Below are 22,243 nucleotides of genomic sequence, written 5' to 3' on the forward strand. Positions count from 1 at the left end.
GGGGCAGAGAGAGAGGGAGACACAGAATCGGAAACAGGCTCCAGGATCTGAGCCATCAGCCCAGAGCCCGACGCGGGGCTCGAACTCACGGACCGCGAGATCGTGACCTGGCTGAAGTCGGACGCTTAACCGACTGCGCCACCCAGGCGCCCCTCTTTTTCTTTCTTTTATTATTATTATTTAAAAACTCTCCAATCCATTATAGACCAGTACCACTATGTTCCTCACACCACATTCAATCAGGCCTCCACCTTGTCCCAAGAGACAAATTGCTAATCACATGCTTGGATGCTGTATCCATGTTAAAATTTCTAGCTAACACTCTTAAATTTCCTTTGTAGCACTGTCGTAGGACCCAAGATTCAATTCCTTCCAATCACGGTTTTTCCCAGCCTCTAGTAGAAAAACACTGTTTTGATGGAAGAACATCTTTCTTGAATAGGCAAAAGCAGCACTGAATAAAGAACAAATTTTGTTTTCATTGTCTTAAATGTATTCTTACCTGGCACTTCATTCTCTAAAAATTATGTTCACTGGGAAAAGTCCCTTGGTCAAATATACATTCATGATGATGATCATTAAGGCTTCTTATTCTATCTTTAAACAAACTCAGAATTGTGATTGGTCACAGAAAGATATGGAGACTGAGTACTGTTCTTTATTTTTTTCTTTCCTTCCTTCCTTCCTTCTTCCCTCCCTCCCTCTTTTTCTTTCTTTCTTTCTTTCTTTCTTTCTTTCTTTCTTTCTTTCCCTTCTCCTTTCTTTTTTTCTTTTCTTTCTGTGTGTGTGTGTGTGTGTGTGTGTGTGTGTGTGTGTGTGTTTTGCCACTCAGAGGCCAAAGGCCAGATTCTCACAATTTTCTGACTTGTCTGCCTCCATCTCCAGCAGGGAATGACTTTTTGCCACTTGACTCTTTACACAAAACTGCTCAGTGGGAGTCTTTCCCCCAACGGAGAAAGAGAGTTGTTAGAGCTGGAATATATGTATCTACAATTACTTTAAACTTCTAAATGTATACTCTTCTGAAAGACTTTTCTTGGAAGGTAATTTTTTTTTGAGGAAAGGAATTTTAAAACATTGGATAAAATCCAATGCTTGAAGAAAAATAAGGAAAATTGGGGTGGGGAGGGAATTATGCCTTTTTGAGAGGCATAAGTAAATCAAATATATATCTACCACACGAGTCTCAGGAGTGAAAAATCACCTATCTACTAATCTAGCCAGTAATCTGGATGCAGAAAGGTGTGAGCTGGTAGTAATTGTCCAGTAGCCTGTCCAGAGCTGGGCATTGGACCAACCTGGACTTTTTGCCCCAGGATCAGTCTCTTGCTCAGTTGGAGGCTAATGGGCTTCACTCTGAATTCCTAGCACCTAGGACATTACCTGGCTCATAACAGGCACTCTTGACTTTTGAAGGAATGGTCACAAGTCTTCCCTTGTCTTTTCTCTTACCATTCGGTTATTTGGCCCAGTGGATGGAAAGTGCATTCATTTTTGCTCCTGCTAATCACCAGCATGGTCATGACTCCTGACCCTGTATTTCTATTTGCTCTTTCAGTTGCATCCCACATCTCCAACTACTCACTAGGAATTTCTGTTAGGATATTTTACATTTGCTTCAAACTCAACATCTCTAAAGGAATTAATCTTCTTCCCCAAACCAGCCCTGCCTCTTCAAATTTCCACTGATGGAATAGTACTGTCCTAGTTATTCAAGTGTGAAATTTTGTAAATGGATAAATCTCTGAATCCAACCAGTCACCAAACCCCTGAAGATGTCTATCATCCATTCTTTCCTCTGAAGTTTTGTCACCACACTAGTTCATTTTCTTACCTCCTCATTCTAAAATTATTGCCATTGTTTCTTCCTGCTCCTTTCCAACTAGCGTTGATGCCAAATGTATCTTTTTATTGTTGACATCACAGCTCTTACCTGCCCCAAATCCATTGTCATGATGTTCTACAGTATTGAATTAAATTTTTTCCTGCTGGCTTTCAAGATCCTCCACTTATTATTTCCCAAAATATAGATACCTTTAATTCTAGGCAAACTGACTTCCTCATCAACCATTGTGATATTGTGACTTATAATAAGAAATATATATTTGGTCTTCAACCCCTAGCACAGAGCTCCTAAAACCCTTGAAATTTCCAAATTGATGAAAGTGATCATGGTGTCTTTTGTTATGTTAATGAAGTGACTTTTGGAAGAAACCTAAGGGTGGGGCCTGGTTGCTAGGGAACCAATCTAGGGATTTAGTCCCTCACTCTGGACCTCCAGGGAAGGGAGGGGGGCTGGTGGTTGAATCAATTTCCAGTGGCAAATGATTTAAACAATCTTGTCTGCATAACAAAGCCTCCTTCATTAAAACCTGAAAGGATGGGGTTCAGAGAGCCTCCCAGTTGTTGCTAGGAGTATGGTGTTCTTAAAAAGAACACGGAAGCTCCTTTCCCCACTCCTTGCTTCCATCTAGCAGTTCCTGAGTTTTATCCTTTTCTAATAAACTGGTGCTCTACTACATAAAATGTTTCTCAGAATTCTGAGAGCTGCTCTAGCAAGTTAATCAAATCTGAGGAGGGGTTGTGGGAACCTCTGATGTATAGCTGCTTCATCAAAAGTACAGGTGACAACCTGAATTTGAGATTGGCATCTGCAGTTGCAGAGGGGATAATCTTGTAGGACTGAACCCTTAACCGGTGGTATCTGACTATAACTCCAGGCAGACAGTGTCAGAATTGAGTTGCATTGTAGAACACCTAGCTGGTATTGGAGCATTGCTTGTTGATATGGGGAGTGTCCTACCCTGTCCTATGGTGGAATTGGGTGTGAGTCCCTCTTAGCCATCCTAACCATCCCAGAACCTTCTGGTCCTGTCATTATACATAATCTCTTTTTTATTTGATTTCTCACCCATTGTATGCATCCAAATGGCACACATCCTCAAACTCCTGCTCAGATTCTTCTTTCTCCAGGGAGCTTTGTTCTCCACTCTGTCATATTTCCCTCTTTTTTATTTTTAATATTAAAAAATATTTATTTATTTTTGGGGCGCCTGGGTGGCTCAGTTGGTTGGGCTTCTGACTTCGGCTAGGGTCATGATCTTGCGGCTCGTGGGTTCGGGCCCTGCATTGGGCTCTTTGCTGGCAGCTTGGAGCCTGGAGCCTGCTTCAGACTCTGTCTCTGTCTCTCTGCCCCTCCCCTATTCATGCTCTGTCTCTCTCAAATATAAATAAAACATAAAAAAATAAAATATTTATTTTTGAGAGAGAGAGAGAGTCAACAGGGGAGGGGAAGAGAGAGAGAGACACAGAATCCGAAGCAGGCTTTGCCCACACAGAGCCTGATGTGGGGCTCAAACTCACAAACCATGAGATCATGACCTGAGCCAGTCAGTTGCTTAACCGACTGAGCCACCCAGGTGTCCCTCATGTTTCCTTCTTCTTGTGGGCATGTTGAGAGGTGAGACAAGGACAGTGAAGGAAATGGAGATTGTATATGGCAGCCACAACATTTTTTGGGAGCTAAAGGGATCACAGAGTGCTTCCTTTTACATTTTTTCTCATTTAATTTCTTAAGGGCTAGTCAAAGGAATTGAGAATATTTGGCTGAAAGAAAAGATGACTTTGTTTGGGGTCATGAGAGTTATTCTTAGTTTTTATGAGGACTATCATGGAGAGAAATTCTTATTCTGGGTACTTTAGAACCCCAGTCCTATATGTAATCAGGATTATGTGGGTTAAGTTACCAAAAGGCAGAAGCTTCATGTAATGTCTAGCAAGATGGAAGTATTTTTTGAAAGAGAAACTGGATATGGGGAAATTTTCAAATGATTGAAAGCTGTTAGAGGGGAAAAAGTGGTCCTGAGATAGACCCAGTGTCAGGAAAGATAGACGTCAGTGTCAGCAAGACGGCTAAAATAAACTCACTATGAGGATCAAAAGAGATGAGATCAGAGGGGTGACCCTTGCATAGGTGGTCAAAAGGGAGAAGTTCTTTTGAGACCATGATGGGTGGCTAGCTCGACCTGTCCTGCACTGGCCATTCAGCTGTCGGGCTCGTACTCGTGGGTATGGAAGAGCAGCATCGTCATTTTGGTGGGGTACATCTTGATAGTCTATGTTTGCAGGACTTTTGCAAGATTGAGCTGTGCTCCATGGCAGTGTGGGGTGATGTGACCAGAGCTGGTGACATGATGCATGTGGCAGTGGTGGTGAGTAGAATTCCATTCTAGACTACTTGAGTATCAGTTGTGACCAGTGCAGAGCTCAGAATTTCCACATGGAAGGGGTTTGGGACAATCATCTCATTGAAAGGTGGAGTGTGTGTGTGTGTCTGTGTGACTGAATAGTATCTTATATGATATTAAGAGAATGTCTATAGTCTCTGTGAAAGCATGGGGGTATGAATAGAGATTATGGGACCACTGTGAGTCTCCCATCCTACCTCCCAAGGCCTCCATGGCTGGAGTGACAGGGTCCTGGCTGGCGGGAACAAGTAGAACCTGCCCTTTAGCCGTGACCAGTGGCAATGACACTGGTCAGGTAGTGGTGAAGAGGTACTATTGTAGTTATGATAAGCTAAGCTGCTGTGACAAATGAGACTCCAAGTTAGCATGGCTGCAATGCTGCAGAAGTTTATTTCTTACTCACATAGCAGTCTAACATGGCTGTTCCTGGTTGGTGGGTATCTCTCCTTTGGGCAATGATTCAGAAATCAAGGTGTCTTTCACTAGATGCCCAGAGACATTGGCATTTAGGTAGGAGGGAACAGAAAGAGAAAAGAGGCACTGCTTTATAAAGCCTGGCCCTGAAATGGTACACATCATTCCTCCTCCTATTCCATTGGTGAAAATTAGTCTTATGTCCATATAACTGCAAGAAAGTCTGAGAAATGCGGGCTAGTCTTGTGACTGTTAGGTCCTGTGACTAAGGAAGGAGAGAAGGTTTGGATACATGCCTGGCAGTGTTTGCGTGGGTTTGCACTGGGCTTCCGGTGCATCTGGGCTTGTGGTGGGATTTCCAGTGCAGTAGGGGTCACAGCTGGGATGTGGAGTACAGCGCGGATGGTCCAAACTCCGAAGCTTGGTGATCCAGACATTCCAAGAACATTCTGCTCACAGTTCGCACATGCAGAAATAGGCTGTGGGTTGCTTTGGCAGGTGTGGGGTTCCCCCTAACTGGAGATATGAAATATATGGATGCAGCCAGGATCAGATGGTTGGACATGAAGACTTCTAAGGTCCTCCGAGCACTGACTCTCTGATCCTGTAATCCTGTGTATTTGTAAACGTATAATATAATGCACACTTACTGTTATACTGATTTGTATTGTACATTTTGGTGGCAGCCTAGTGTAACAGAAAGAACACTTGCCTAGGAAGTATGGTAGGAACCTGACATCTAGTCCAAACTCATGGTTCTGGGCAAGTCATTTACCTCCTGTGCTTTAATGTCCTCATCTACAGAGGGTGGCTATGTTAGAAGAGCTCCCTGGAAATGTCTACTTCCTAATCCCTGGAACCCATGAACATGTTATCTTACATGACAAAAGGGACTTTGCAGGTGTGATTAAATTAATAATCCTGAGAGCAGGAGATTATCCTGGATGACATGGGTGAGATCAGTGTAATCACAAGCACCCTTACAGAGGAGACAGGAGGATCAGAATCAGAGGCTGGGCATGTGATAGTGGAAGTGGAGGTTGAAACGATGCCCTTTGAAGGTGGAAAAATGGGCTTTGTTGGCCTGAGGAATGCAGGTGGCCTACTGGGGCTGGAAGAGGTGAGGAAATAGATTGATTCTCCCCTAGAGCCTCCAGAAGAAAGGCAGCTGTAGCATGACCTTGAGTTTAGCTCAGATGAACCATTGCAGACTTCCTGTCTCCAGAACTGTAAGATAATAAATAAGTGGCATGGTCTTTTTTATTTATTAAAAAATTTTTTTAATGTTTATTTTTGAGAGAAATGGAGAGAAACAGAGCATGGGGGGGGCAGAGAGAGAGAGAGAGGGAGACACAGAATCAAAGGCAGGTTCCAGGCTCTGAGCTGTCAGCACAGAGCCCAATGCGGGGCTCGAACTCATGAACCGTGAGATCATGACCTGAGCCAAAGTCGGACACTGAACCGACTGAGCCACCCAGGGGCTCCCGTAAGTGGCATAGTCTTAAGCCACTAAGTTTGTGGTAATTTGTTACCATGGCAATAAGAAACTAGTACAAACTCTAAGATTCTTTCTAGAACTAAAATGTTGTAATTCTCGATTTCATGTATATTACTTCCACGTCTTTGACTAGAATGAACTTTGAAGGCAAGGACTGCTTCTAAGAGTTAATCTTCTGTAACTCTGGCACATAGTTAAAGGGGCTTAATAATCATTGATTTCATTTTTTTTTAGTTTTACTGAGGTATAACTGACAAAATTGTAAGATATTTCAAATGTGTAATGTAATGACTTGATATAATTTACATTCTGAAAGGGTTCCCCCCCCCATCTGGTTAATTAACATATTCATCACCACACATAGTATTTCTTTTTTGGGAGGTGAGAAAATTTCAGTTCTACTCTGTTTGCAAATTTCAATTGTATAATACAGTGTTATCAATCATAGTTGTCATGTGATACATTAGATGCTCAGACCTAATTCATCTTATAGCTGGATGTTTATGTCCTTTTATCAACCTCTCTCTATTTCCTCCTATTTCCTCCACCCCTCACCCCCTGGCAACCACTTTTCTACTCTCTGTTTCTAGGAGTTAAGCTTTTTTTCTTTTTCAGTTGATATTTATTTATTTATTTATTTATTTATTTATTTATTTATTTTTAATGTTCATGCATTTTTGAGATAGATAAAGAGAGAGAGAGAGAAAGAGAGAGAGAAAGAGAGAGAGAGTGCGAGCAGGGGAGGGGCAGAGAGAGGGAGACACAGAATCTGAAGTAGGCTCCAGGCTATGAGCTCTCAGCACAGAACCTGACCTGGGGCTTGAACTGACAGAATGCAAGATCATGATGTGAGCTGAAGTAGGATGCTTAACTGACTGAGCCACTCAGGTGTCCCTCAGTTGATTTTTTAAAAGTTTCTGGGGAAGGGTGCCTGGGTGGCTCAGTTGGTTGAGCGTCAGACTGGCTCAGGTCATGATCTCGCACTCAGTGAGTTCGAGCCCCACGTCAGCCTCTGTGCTGACAGCTCAGAGCCTGGAGCTTGCTTCAGATTCTGTGTCTCCTTCTCTTTCTGTCCCTCCCCCACTCATGCTCTGTCTCTCTCTCTTTCAAAAATGAATAAAAACAAAAAAATTAAAAAAATAAAAAGTATCTGGGGAAAGCAGAGAAGCTATGGTGACTATCAAGACTTTGGAGGTGGTCAGAAGCCATAAGGACAACAGAGGGCTCTTCCAGATACCTCTTGATCTCTGATCGCTGGCCAAGCAATTATGTCTTTCTCTCCCACATCTTCTGGGGCCTCACATTTATAGGCTCACTTCTGCCCTATTCTCTGCAGCTGGCCCCAACTCTCAACACTGAGGCCCTGTCCAGTGTGGAGGATACATCCTTAGGTCATCCTGGCCACCAACCTGTATTCTGGTAGCTGGACACTTGCCTCTGTGGTATAATGCACAGTGTTGGGTCTTTGTCCCTTGTTTCTGACACATAGCTTCTAAAACCCTTGGAATCTCCTGAGTGATAAGCATGTCCTTGCTGTGCTAAGGAGACAACTCTTGGCTGGGGGGCTGCTAGCTTTAGGATGGGGACTGGTTGCCAGAGAAGCCATCCAAGATTAGAAGCTTGGAACTTTCAACCCAACCTCACGACCTCCAGGGAGAGAAGAGAACCTAGAGATTGAGCTCATCACCAACGGCCACAATCACACCTATGTATTGAACCCCCCCTAATTGATGAGGTTCAGGGAGCTTCTGAGTTGGTGAACACATCCACATTCTGGGAGAGTGGTGTACCCCAACTCCATGGGGACAGAGGCTCCTGTGGTACCTCTTCATCTGGCTATTCATTTGTACTTTTATAATAAACCATTATAGTAAGTATAACATTTCCCTGAGTTCTGTGAATTATTCTAGAGAATGATCAAGACTGAGGGTCAGACCCAGGAGGGGATTGTGGGAGCCCCTGACTTTGTAGCCAAGTGAGACAGAGTGCAGGTAACCTAGGGACTAGTTTCTGAAGTGAGGGCAGTCTTCTGGGACTGAGGCTTTCACCTGTAAGGTCTGAGGCTGACTCCAGAGTGTCAGAACTGAATTGAATTGTAGGACACCCAGTTGGAGAATTAGGGAATTGGTTGATGTGAGGAAAAACCTAACAGGCCTTATCTGTAGATGCAGTCTTCACCCTGAACTCTAGTTCTGGTGCCTGAACCTCTTGCCCAAGTCCAGGTTTGGTTAACTTGCCCAGATCATGGCCCCTGCACCCTTGGGCTTCTGCCTTGTTCCTGCCACTTCCTCTAGGACCTGAGGTCTTCATTTTGACCATCAGCCCAGTGTCTGTGTCCCTGTTGCCTGAGCCTGGCTCCTGGTTGGTCTCCAAGCGCTGTCTACTATCCAATTTCCTGCCATTGTCCTGTGTTCACATTAACAGGGTAACTTTTCCCTCTGTTAGAACTACTTAATGCTGCCTGTCTGTCACATCTTTACTCCTCTGCCCCCAGACAGCTCAGTTTTCCAGAGAGGACTTCTAGCACTTAAGGAAGGGTTGTCCCACTGGAGCCTAGCTCTCTAGCGCACAAGGTCATCTCCTGGTTCTTGACTCTAACACTGTGTCCTAAGACATTGCAGCCAGCAGAGTTATGCCCCAGGGGATTTTGAGAAATGACATCAGCAGTGAACTTGGCCATCCCAGGACCTAATTAAATTAAGCTGTTTAGTGCCAGGGCTTGGCACATGTTTTAGCTTGGAAGTTAACAGGGCTGTCCCTGCAAGTCTAAGATGTAGGTAGAAAGAGACAGGAAGTCAGAGGAAAAATAAAGAGATTAAGGGGTAAGTGATGGAGCAGATATGCACACCACAGGGAGTGCCACAAACTTGACTTCTGGTACCTTCCCTGGCCTATTTTACTACACCAGCACGCTGAACAACAGGCTGTCATTGGAACAGGAGCACCACATACTCAGCTATAGGCAAAGTGCTGTTCTCAGAAAGCAAGAACAGAATTGCATATGGAATCTAGTGTCCTCTTCAGCAAATGGGGTGGAATGGTGGAGAGAACATGGGGTTTGGCTTCAAACAAACCTGAGTTTGCATCTCAGTTCTGCCCCTTTTGAACTGAATAAACTCGGGCAAGCTAGCTTGACTTTCCAAAGGCTCAGTTTTCTGATTTCTGATATGGGGATAACAGCACCAATTTCAAATGAGATAATGCAGGTAAAAACACCCAGTGATGTGCTTGACATAAAACAGGTGCTCAATAGATGGTGACTCTGCCCTTTCTTCCTTGTCACTGTTCCTTGTCACAGCACCAAGGCAAAATAGTCTTGGTGGCTTTGTGGAAACATTTGTTGCTTTTCCTGGATACTGACTTAAAGCAGCAGATTTCTGCAAGCTGCCCGGTATCCAGGTGTCCTAAGGTCAGCCTGCATGCAGCTGCTATAATTGGCTCAGTTGCCTGAATGTCTCTTAGAGGAGGCAATTGCATGCAAACATGCTTATCAGGGTGGGTGGGCATATTTAAATCCTTGTGGGTATCTAACATCCAGGGCATTGTCATTGGAACTGCTGTGAAAATGGAGAAGCAAGGAGCTCCCATATTTGCCCCCTGCCCTTCTAAACCTAGGGAAGCTTTCTGGAAATCAGGTGGGTCTTTCCATGAGGAGTAAGTATTGCAAGCGTTGCAGGTTACTTTGCAAGCTTTTGCATGCACACATGTGCACACCAAAACCCAAGAAATATTCATTGGACTTCTGCTACATGCCAACCACTGTGTGAGGGATGCAATGGTGAGCAAGACACACATCATTCTCTCCTCTAATAGGGAAACACCAAGAGCGAGGATAGTCTGTCTACATATTAAAGCCTAGAGTCAGATGAAGAGCTTTCAGATATAGAATGAAAAACAGATTATTACTTAATTAAGCACCTTTTGTTTTGCTCCTTGCTGACATAGGATACCTTTTTCAGAATTAATTTTCTCATTACATGATGTGTGATCAAAAGACAATTAGTAATTTGAACTGGAGGCAAATAAGCAATTGTCTACTGGTGAGAACTTGTACAGTTCTTGTTTGGAGAGATCTACAAAGCAAATGTATAGGCCGGTCCCAGGGGAACACTGCAGACAGGGAAGGGTGCTGCTCTGGTATGGGGGGCTCCAGCGGGACTAAACTTTGAACTTTTGGCCTTTTTGGTGTAAAAGGAAGGAAAGTAATGTGGTTGCTGTCACCAGGAGAGAGCCTCATCTAATGGCTAAAACACAGTTATGGGATTTAGCTCTCATAAATTCTAACTCTCCTCTGCCAATGACCTGATGTGGGGCTTAAACCAACCTCATCCTGCCTTAGTTCCCCCTTTCTATAAAATCAGAGAGCCAACCAAAGACTACAGAGTCAGAAAACATGTATCCCAATCCTGGCTCCACCATGGACAGTTGAGAGAAGTTTGATTTTTGAAACCTCTGTTTCCTTCTAAAGGAATTCTATCCTCCTTTTCCTTCCACTGTAGTCTGTCTGCTGGTTTGCAGTTCTTGAAATCAGAAACAAGACTTACCTTTTCGGCCCCTTGTAGAATAAGCCCCCAAATCATGCTTGCTGAATAAATGAATGAACCACAGCACTGAAGTTTGACTTCATCTACTGTCTTGGGGACCTTGGAGCTATACCTGTATGGACCTGCTAATAGCCTTTAAAGGCACCACTTGGGTTCCTTACAATGATGGGCATGCATGTCAGTGAGGTTGGATGCTTTTTGGGGAGAGTGTACACGCTTAGTTCTTATTTATTTCATATGGACTATCTTCCTCTCTCAAAGGCCCTTTTTTAACCTGGTTTCCTCATCTTGTGGATCCCACTCCACTCCTGGATTCCACCCGGGGGGCATAACCAGGTGTGTTTTCTCTACCAAAGGACTGAGCCAGATTGGAAACTTTCTTTGCTACTGGTCATCTATGTGTCTTTGAATGAGTTCCCACCTCTCTTAGAATCTCAGTTTTCCATCTGCTCCATGGGGAGTATATTCCTATGTTGCTTCTATTTCCCCCATGGCAGGGTAGTAGTGAGAATCAAATGAGATGATTTTCTTGTGAATAGAGTTGGAAAACCAGAAGTGGTGATAGGAACCAAAGGCGAAATTTTTGTAATTGCCACTTACCAGCATCACCAACAACTTGGTTGTTTTTGTCTTCCCCACCACATCAGAGATGCCCACTGATGCCATGTAAAGAAAAATAAGGAAGCAGAGAATTAAAAATGCCTCTGTGGAATCGTAGAAAGTTTAAAGTTAATATACACCATTTCATATTCATTCATTCATTCATTTACTCATATTTCCATCCAGAAAGTAATTATTGAACATTAACTGTATGCAAAGATAAATCAAACATGGTTCTGATCTTGTGGTTCCTTCAAAATGGTAAGAGAAGTAGTGCTTTTATCTTAAAAACCAATAATGCAAAGTAGAAAATGAAGACATTCCTCTGATAACAGAAATATAGTTTGGTGCTATGATTGCACTGAAGGGGAGAGAGAATTTATCACCAAGGGGCAGGAAGACTTATTATGAGAGACGGTTTCTGGCTGAGCCTTGGATAATGGGGAGGATTGGAACCTACAGAATGGGATCAGGGAGGGAGGGCATCCAAACAGAGAAATGGCTGGAGTAAACAGGTGCATTCTGAATAGCAGGCTTCTCTGTGACTTTGAAGTCCCCTTGACCCCCAACCTGGGTTGTGCTCCTGGTTCGAGGCTTGCTTGTTTTCATTTTTTTGTTGTTTTTAATTTTTTCCTTTGATCTTTCTTAAGTTGCTAAAAAATGGTCTGCTATCTCACCATGCAGTAGATTTGAGCATGAGAAACTCATGGTCCTTACTAGTATAACCTTGGCTCCACGTTATGTAAAAAGTCCATCAAAAATTCTCCTTCTGAAATGTGAGGTTCACTTCAAAGCGCTCTTCTGTTGACCAAGCCTTAGGAGGTGTCATGTCCAATCATCACTTCTCAGTTACTGGGCTTCCCCCGCCTTGCTCTGAGATCAAAGGAAAGGAGAGTTCCATCATGCAAGTGAAAAGGAGTTTCACTGAGGTAACTGATGGGGAACAGAAATTAAACAAAGAGGGTCAAGAAACTGCTAGTTCAGGGTGTGGGAAGAATCCGCAACTTGTTTGAGATACCAAGACAAGGTGGAAAACAAAGTGAGGCCACCACTGCATTCCAGATGATCAAACTTTGCTTTAGTGTGAATGCTTGAGAGACTATCATTTACAGGATTCATTGTGCTAGAAGCTGGGACCAGTCCTCTTAAATTATACTGTGTGGCTCTTTCCTCCCACCACATTCAAGTAGCAAAATAAGCAGAGCAGGCATTTATAGAGTCTTAACCTGCATGTATATTGATGTATAAATTGGGCTACCTTAGAATATTAGAGGATTATTTTTAGATTTTTGGATTTTGTGGTTGATAAATTTAAAAAAATGCATTCAACATAGAATTGTTAACTTTTTATTTGCCAAATCAAGGACATTAGACAAAAAGGACCTTGATAACTGCAAGCTGATTGTCATTATTTTAAAAAGAAAGAATACTGCGCGAATTATTGTGAAGGGCGTAACCTCAGACTAAAGGGCAGTCCTTCCTAAAAAAGTACAGTGGGTAATCTTCCACCTATGCTTTTGTTCTAAAGTGTTTCAAATTGCCTCATGGTGAGCCCAGGTCATGGGTCTAGTCTTTGGGGACCCGTGTATCAGACTAGATCTGGCTTCATTAGTTTAAATGGGTTGAGGAATTTCATGGGTGCATGGATGGTTTTGAATACAGTCACATCAATCCCAAAAAGGTTTATTTTGTACTGGCATCATATTTCCTGGCACTTGGTGAGATGATGGTGTAGCCAGTTCACTTTTATTCTGACTCATTTGTGGGAAGGGAAATTTAATTCTCTGGGAACCCATGTTTGTATTAGTGTTAAATCATTTGTCTGCTGTTTAATGATTTATATACACAGTGCAAAGAGGTCCCAGAATTGCCTTCCTGATTGTTCCACACCCAACCTCCTCTTACCCGCTCCCCACCTTCATTCCACTCCAGGTTAGAGAAATAATTTAGTCTTGTGCCTTAGGGAATCTGTCTGAGACACTATTCTTCAGCTTACTCATTCCATATATATATATATATATATATATATATATATATATATATACACACACACACACATATTTATACTCTATTGATATTGGGCTTTTAGATGAATACAAAGACTTCTTGAGGGTGTTTAGATAGGTACTATGTGATATTTTGTACTAATAACATGCTGAACTGCTTCGCCTTCTTAACTCAGCAATTGGTCTCCTCCCAAACTTGATGCACCTCTTTTGGATTGTAAATTTTGATCCTCTGATTTATTCCCCTCCAGTTCATATGCCTAATGTGCACAGGGCCTTGGTGCTCATTAAAACAGAGACTTTTATTTGAAGGGTTGCTCTGACAGTGTGCTGATGAGACCTCATATATTATACTTCTCCACACTGGCCATCTATAATTTAGTATAGTGCTCCTATTCATGTAATGTTCAGCATTTGCCATGCTTATGAGTAATTGACAGTATACAATGGTATCGATAAATCAGATGGGCTAGGCCCCGTCCTTTATGATCAGTTTCCTTGTCTACCATGGAGGAAAGCTGAAAATCAGTGGCTGCCATTAACTGGGAGCTTTTCAGATCATAAAGTCAGAGAAAGCACATTTGTTGGCTTTTATTATTAATACATTTTGAGTGGCTGTTTCAAATAGATCTCCCTGGTTGGATAAAGAGACATGAAAAAAAAAAAGATTCCCCTTGTTGTTTTTTTTAACTTATTTCAGTTCATTTCAAAGGAATGACTTATTTTGACAAAGTGAGTGAATTTGAGTTGTAATATCTATAATAGGCCAAATGATACAGGAGCCCTTGGGTTGTGTGATGTGGGGTGTATGTCACAGAACCAGCAAAACTAGGATTTATTTTCTTTAAATGCAAATCTGGAACAAGGTGGCTCGGGAATCACTGCACAGCGGTACCTAATAGTGTGTACGTAGCATGTCACTTACGGTAGCATGTCACAAAGTGCACTAGCATCTCTGGAATGCTCTTGTAGATGTTACATTGCCTAGGGATAGTTCTGGGAGTATATGTTTTTAAGAGAGACATACCTCAAATTTCCATTGTTGGTCTTGAGTACCCTACATGAGCTCAAAACTGGGTATTGTCTCTTCATAATAATTCTTCCTGACATTGGGAGAAAGATGTAGGGGTCAAAAGTTTGCAGGAGGAAATGCTTAGCAGTCTCCAAGGAAAAGGTACCCTCTGGTGCTTGAAAATTCCAGTGCTGTGAATTACAAATCTTTACGAAGATGGGTTAGATGGGATTAGAATGCATGAGGCAGTTCAGCCTCTGGATTTTATTTCCTGGCTATGCTATTATGTACCAGTAACATGATCTTGGGCAAGTTGCTTCATCTTTTAGAATCTTAGTCTCCTTGTCTCTAAAACAGGGAGGAAATTCTTGCCTCATAAGGCTGTGTTAAAGATGAGATGATTTGATACACACAAAATATCTGGATAAGTGCTGAATAACTTTAATTTTTCCTCTCCTATACTTCTGAAGAAGAAGTGGAGTCATCCGGCAGCTTCTAACTCTATAGACTCAAATCTCTTAGCATCCCTGAAAAGCAGTGTTATGGTTACAGATTAAAGATGGAACTCTGTATTCTGTGTCAGGAAGAATGCTGAGCAATTTAATTAGGGCCATGGCTGGCAAGGGTATTTTTTTATATCAACCTTGATATAAAATCATTTGTAACTGTAGGTAAAAATAAAATAAATTCTATAGGTAAATTTGATTTTTCACCTCTTGTTTTTCAGGTCAGAGACACTTTCTTGTATTGATATATGAAATGAAGTCATGGAGTCCTACTCAAGCTGGTAACACCTGTCTTTAACCTAAAAATATAAAGTTAACCCAACTTTACTTGGGAGTGCATAAGTGGGAATTCAGGTGCGTGTGGTCCTCACCTGTAACATAAGACAATAATGATTATTGTTTTCTTTTTTTTTTCATGTTTATTTATTTTTGAGGGAGAGAGAGAGACAGAGAGTGAGTGGGGTAGGAGCAGAGAGAGAGGGAGACACAGAATCCAAAGCAGGGTCCAGGCTCTGAGCGCAGAGCCCGACGTGGGGCTCAAACCCACGAACCGTGAAATCATGACCTAAGCCAAACGTCGGGTGCTCAACTGAACTGAGCCACCCAGGCACCCAATGATTATTGTTTTCTAAGTAGTCAGTGCATGCTGAAAGCAGGAGGCTTTGGCTCCATTATTTTGACGTTTTGATTCTTCCACATCTTTCACTTCGTTCTTTGCGCTAAAACTGCTAAGGTCTAAATGTTTGTGCCCCCTGAAATTTGTATGTGGAAAACCTAACTCCCAAAGGTGTTGATATTAAGAAGTGGGTCCTTTGGGAGATTCTTGTCATGAAGGCGGAGACTTCATGAACGGAATTAGTGTTCTTATTAAAGGGCTTCAGAGAGCTATCTCACTCCTTCCAGCATGTGAAGACAAAGCCAGAAATTAAGAGTCTGCACCCAGCAGGGACTTCACTAGAACCTACCCTACTGGCACTTTGATCATGAACGTCTAGCCTTCAGAACCGTGAGAAATGAATTTCTGTTGTTTATAAGCCACCCACCCTGTGGTGTTTCGTTATAGCAGCCTGAACAGACTAAGACAGAGACCAGTAGAAACTGTTGTTGTTGTTTTTTTCTTTTTAAATCCAATTCATAATATTTTGACACATGTAAGCAATGCAAAACAAAACAAAACACTCGGCTAGCTAAAGAATCACTCTGACTTAAAGAACAACATCTGGGTAGTTACATAGAAAACTGCAAAAACTGACCTGGGGCATATTTGCCTGGGTAGTAATAACACAAAATTTAAAAAGGCAGTGGCTAAAATCACACATGGTAATTTTTTGATTGAACAATTATGATGGAAAAATGAAATATTTGTGGAAAAATCTGGATCTGAGAAGCTTGAGGTAGAAAAATTGGATTTGGCAAAAATATCGGCCACAGGAAGACAAAACAAAATAACAACACGTCACAATGGCAGGTGCTAGATTTTATAAAATTTAATACATGGATACAAAACTAATCAATGAGGGGTGCCTGGGTGGCTCAGTCGGTTAAGTGTCTGACTCTTGATTTCTGCTCAGGTCATGGGTCATGATCTCAAGGTTCTTGAGTTTGAGCCCATATTGGGCTCCACACTGACAATGTGGAGTCTGTTTGGAATTCTCTCTTTTTGCTCCTCCCCTGCATGCATGCACTCATGTGCTCTCTCTCTCTCCCCCCCCTCTCTCAAAATAAATAAATAAACTTAAAAAAACTAACCAGTGAACTAAATTTATGCTATAAATTTTATAAGAAAAATAATTAATTCCAATGAAAAGAAGTTTAGTAAAATAGAAATGAATATGGTAAAAAAATTAAATATCATTTAACTAATCCAGGAATTAAATTCTCTTAATGGAGTTCACTCTTTAAAGTGCATCTTTATAAAGAGGTATTACTGTTGGTGCTACTCAGGCCTCCTATCTGTACATCAGGCTCCAGGGATATTGTGTCAGCTCAAGTCCCATGTCCTTGCTATGACCTTGGCCCTCCATGGCCTGGCCCTTGGCCCCCAGTGCTCTCATTTTCTCCACCCAGCCCTATGCCCTGTGCTCCAGGCTGCAGCTGCACTGGTCTCCTTGCTGTTTGTCCCACAGGCTAAGAATGTGTTCCTTGGGCCTTGGGCCTTGCCCTTTCCTCTGCTTGGAATGTTCTTCCTGTAGATATCACCAAGCACATTCTGCCACTTCCTGGTGACCTCTACTCAACCATCACTCCTCAGGGAGAACTTGTGCTACCCACTCACTCTCTACCCTCTTACCCTGCTTTCTTTTTTCTCATAGTAATTGGTATTTCTATCCATTCATCTACCTATTTGGCCAGAAAGTTAGCTCAGTCTGCAGGGTCTCAAAGACAGCGTGGCATATAGGATGCCCAACAAATATTGGCTCAACAAATTCTGCATCAAAATGTTTGTAGTTGTTAACACACACCGATGTTTTTTCTGAATCAGACTCGAGGTCCAGGTTGTCCATTGAGTCAAAATTGGAGGAGACAAGTGGTAAGATCCAAATATCCTGCATCACCAGAGCCTGTGCTCAGCATGTGTAGCCAACATTAGTGCTGCTGCTAACAGTTCTGATTTTCAAACTTCTGGGCATATGGGCAGGTTGAACTTCTCTCCCTCTTGCAGATGGGTGTGGCCATAGCACTGGAGTTGGCCAGTGAAATGTGAGCAGAAGGGACATGTGTCACCTCCAGCTGGAAGCCTTTCAGAGCTAAGTGTATAACTTTACAAGTTCACTTCTTCCTGCTGTGGTGAATGGTGACGCTCCAGGCCATGGTGGCTTTGTTAGCTTTGGTCCTGGAGTGAGGATGGCATGGATTGGAGCATGTCCTGGGTTGGACATGGAAAATGAGGCAGTACTCTACCTTTGTTCTTTGGGGCCACTGAGATTTTACGGTTGTTCCAAAGCTGACTGATACAACAAGTTACACATTTTATTTCATTTAAGTTTTACGTTGTCCATAGGAGGCAGTCATCATTATTCCAACTTATCACCGTGGAAATTGAACTCACAGAGGTTAAGTAATTTCCCCAAAGTCACACAGCTACTAAGTGGCAGAACTAAAATTCCAGTTCAATTCTGGCTTTGTCCATGATCTGAGCTCTTAAGCATAGGCTTGTCCAACTTCTCAGTACCTTATTGAACGTGTGATAGTCCATATGGGCAAAAGCATGCTCCTAAGAGCTTCGGGAGCCTCATTCAAAACTAGAGAAGCATTGAAATCCTCTCAAAAGCAAGTGACACATCAGTGACCCAGAGAGAAGATCATTGGAATTGTAGGTATTGTGTTTTCTCTGTCAGCACATACAATGAATTAAATATTAAAACCTGCTTGAAAGTAATTTGAGTTTGATGACTTTGAAAGGGGGCTGAAATAATTCCCACCTGGGTAAGATTTCATTTATTTCACCTATCTCTATTAGGAATTTCAAAAACCCCCACTGGCTTTGCATTAAAACAAAACTGATTGAAAAAACAAACTGATCAACAAACCTATTTTAGGAAACTTGGCATATTCTCTCCCTATGTGTGAACTTAGAGGAAACTAGACTTTCTGAAGGTCATGGGAAGGCATGGACCAGGGCAAGGTGCAGCAGGAATATGCCTCAGATGCAGGTGGCTTCAGGCTTCAGGCTTCAGGGCTTGTAATGGTGATAAACTGACCCTGAAAACACAGTACAGACCTGGTGTAGGTGGTGGTAAGTAACATTCCTGCTTCTGAGTCCCTGTTATTGACACCCCCTTTTCTTTTAATGAGACAGGAGTTAGGCTTGTCATGGCTGGGTTCTGTTTCTCCAACAGTTTTTTTTTATATTTCTACTCAGATGAATTATGATCTGAATTCAATTTCCAAGGCAGGGGAGGAGGGCTTCTTACTACTTACTCCATAGAGGACTATCCAGGCAAGCAGAGAACTACTCAAACATGAAGAAAACTGCTTTTACAAACTTGGAATGCTATAGTTATTTCATTTGCATAAAAAATGTGCTGTAATGACTTTACTTTGTGATATCAGCTGTAATGTGTGTATGAATGGGGTCTAAGGATTGCTGAGTCCCTTCTTATGGGGCTGTGCAGTTAGATCATGGTTGTGAACAAGTTGATATGTGGACGATTTTTTATTTCTCCCATGTCTCAGAGCAGGATAGGACAGGGGAAGGCAGACACCCCTCCCCATCAGAGAAGGGTCAGAATATGACCCTTTAAAGGACTAGCCTGTCATAATGTAGTGTATCTCATGTTAGCATGGGGACATCCACAACCTGGGCCTGTAGCTCCGTTTCTCTTTCAGGTTGGACCTGCAAAATGCAGGCTAGTCTTTCAGCTACCGACTTGCACCCCTTGATTGAAATCCAGACTGTTAGAAGAGGTCTGCATGGCATGTCTTTGGACTCATGGTCCTCTGGACTGATGGTCCTAAAACAATGTAAGGTGAGCTGAGGAATTCCATGAGAGCCTCTTGGAATTCCATGAGCACCAAACACAAAAATAGGGATCCTTCTTCTAACAAATCTCATTCTAAAGAAAGCCATCAGGACAAAAAGCAATTGTGGGCACTAATAAAAAGCCGAGAGAAGAGAAAATCAATAATCTCTCATGTGTAGCTCTGTGATCAGGAATCAGGTGGCTCTATCAAGTGTGCACATGTGAATGTGTGTGAGTGTACACACTAATGTAGCAGGAGAGTAGAGACAGGGGCAGAGAGATTGAGGAAGTTCTTGCCAAACTGTGTGTGACTAAAAGAGTCTTGTTAGGAAGTTGTGCCCTGAGAGGAGGAGGTGGTGGATTTGCTTTGAAGGGGTGAAGGGGTTGAGACTGGAAGGAGAGACAGTCCTAGAGCCTTGAGGTGACTCAAGTAGGGCTTGAGTAGGGGTGACTCTAGCACTTCCAGGATCCAATGGCAAGTGTTGTGGGGTCGAATGGTGTTCCCCCTCCAAATATGTCCAAGTCCTCGCCCCCAGTACTTGTGAATGTGGTTCTATTTGGAAATGGGGTCTTTGCAGACATAATCAAGTTCAGATGAGATCCTACTGGATTAGTGTGGGCTCTAATTCAGTGACTGGTGTCCTTATGAAAAGAGGGAGGGCATGATGTGACAGAGGCAGAGATGGAAATGATGCAAACGCAAACTGAGAACAGGAATCAGGGAATCCCAGCAACCACCAGACACCAGGAAGAGGCATGGGAGGATTCTTCCCCCGACCCTTTGCAGGGGAGTGTGCCTCTGCCTATACCTTGACTTCAGACTTCTGACCTCCAGAATTGTGAAAGCACACATTTCTATTGCCAGAAATCACTTCATTTGTGATTTTGGTATGGCAGCCCTAGGAAATTAGGACAGCAAGTGATGGGCTGTTGGCTTCAGCCTCAGGGCAGCGGGTGATGGTGAGCACACCTCAGACTACAGGTGGACAGTGAAGCCTCAGAGATGCTGGAAAGGGAGGCAGTTGATGGTGGCAGTGGGTGCATGCTGGGAAGGGTTTGCTGATTAGTTCTCTCTGATTTCTTTTTCAATGAGACTAGGGGTTGGTTGGTTTGATTGGTTGCAGGAGCAGTTAGCGCTAAGGTATTCAGGTAAGGCCTGATTTCTCAACCCCTGACCTCCATCACTCTTTGTGACAGATTGCATTTTCCAAAAGTGGCCACAGTCATAGCTCCCATCCCTTTGGAAACTTGCTACTCCCCATGACACAGTGAGGTCTAATTCCCCTCTCCTGAATCTGGGCAAACCTATGACTCCCTTGTAACTAATAGAATGTGGTCAATATGATGTGGCATGATTTCGAGGCTAGGTAATGAGAGGCAATGCTGCTTACGTCTGGTGCCCTGGATGTGGACTTGATCCTGAACCTGGAACCACCTCATAAGTAGCCCAGCTTCTCTTTAGCTGCCATGTTGTGAGGAAGGTCAAACTAGCCTACATGGAGAGACCACATGGAGAAGCTTCAAGACCCCATGAAGAGAGATTGCTGCTGGGCCATTTTCGAGCTACTCTTGGTCCCTTTCCCCTCAACTTACACTCTTCTCCCTTCAGCCACCATCTGATCCTGAGCTAAAGCCACTGACTACATTCTTCCTAAATTCCTGATGTGCATAAACTGTGAACAATAATTGTTGTTTTAAGCCACTAAGTTTTAGCGTGACTTGTTATGCAACAATAGTAACTAGAACCTCTTCCAATCTTTGTTCAAGGGCCACTTCCCATCTGAGAGCTTCTCTGATTCTAGATATGAATTCCTTCCTTAAAACTCTCCTTTCCCACACAACTACTAGGTATTCCAGTTCTCAGCCTTTCCCTCCATCCAGAGCTCAGTTTTGCTGGTGCCAATCTCCATTTTCTTCAGTTTCCCTGGGAAGCCTCATACTTTCCATCCCTTTATTATTCAGAATTTGTTGTGTCCCACTGTCTACCTCTATCCCTCGTACCACACCCATCTCAGCTCTCTCAGTAACAAAGAAGCCTCTAGGGACCAGATCTCACCCTTCATAAGGGGCAAAAGGGGTTTGAGCTCCAGCGATGCTGATGAGGTTTCTCATATAACAAGAAAACATTATTTCAGTTAATCATGAACTCAAATGATAAGCACATCTGTCTTACCCACTGGGGGCTGTGTCTTATTCATCTTTGTACCCCTAGGGTTAGTTTATAGCTTGACAGAGTCTCTTGATGGAAGGAAGGATGGATGAATGGATGGATGGATGAATAGGTGGATGGATGAATGGATGGATGGATGAGTAGGTGGATGAATGAAATGGATGGATGGATAAATGGATGAATGGAGAGAAATGCTTGTAAAACATAAAGTGGAATTTGCAAACTTGGGGCATATGTGCTACCATTTGCAAACTGTGCCCATGGAAGTCATGGTTAATAGATTTTAGCACTCTTTCAGGGGATTAGAAAGGCTGCCTTACGCTGTTTTTGAACTATAAATAGAAGCTAGCAATCAACCATATTTTGTACTCTAGAGGACTAAAAGCATAAAGACTCTTTTTTGGAACTTCAATTTTTTAGAAATATTGTTAAGAAAGAAGTCAAAATTCTGTATACAACTGACTTTCTTCTGAGGTTTAAGCAAAGTTCATTAAACGAATATGCATGTTCCTGTGCTTTTAATATGCATAGATTTCACATTAAGAAGAAAATGTTCTGACACTTTATGGCCTTTGCTGTTGACTGGAATGTGGTAGTCTTTAAGTAAAGAATCCATCTCAAAAGGGGACCAAATAATAAAGCGAAGTGTGGGATTCTGGAAGTCAATATGGTCAATAATGCTGTGTTGTTTACAACCAATCACTTACCAGGATGGACAGGGCCAATGGAGAAAGGAAATTACCCACCCACCCACATAATTGCACCAATTGCTAGAATCGGTTA

The sequence above is a fragment of the Lynx canadensis genome, chromosome D4 (assembly GCF_007474595.2).
Source record: "Lynx canadensis isolate LIC74 chromosome D4, mLynCan4.pri.v2, whole genome shotgun sequence".
NCBI classification, from domain to species: Eukaryota; Metazoa; Chordata; class Mammalia; order Carnivora; family Felidae; genus Lynx; species Lynx canadensis.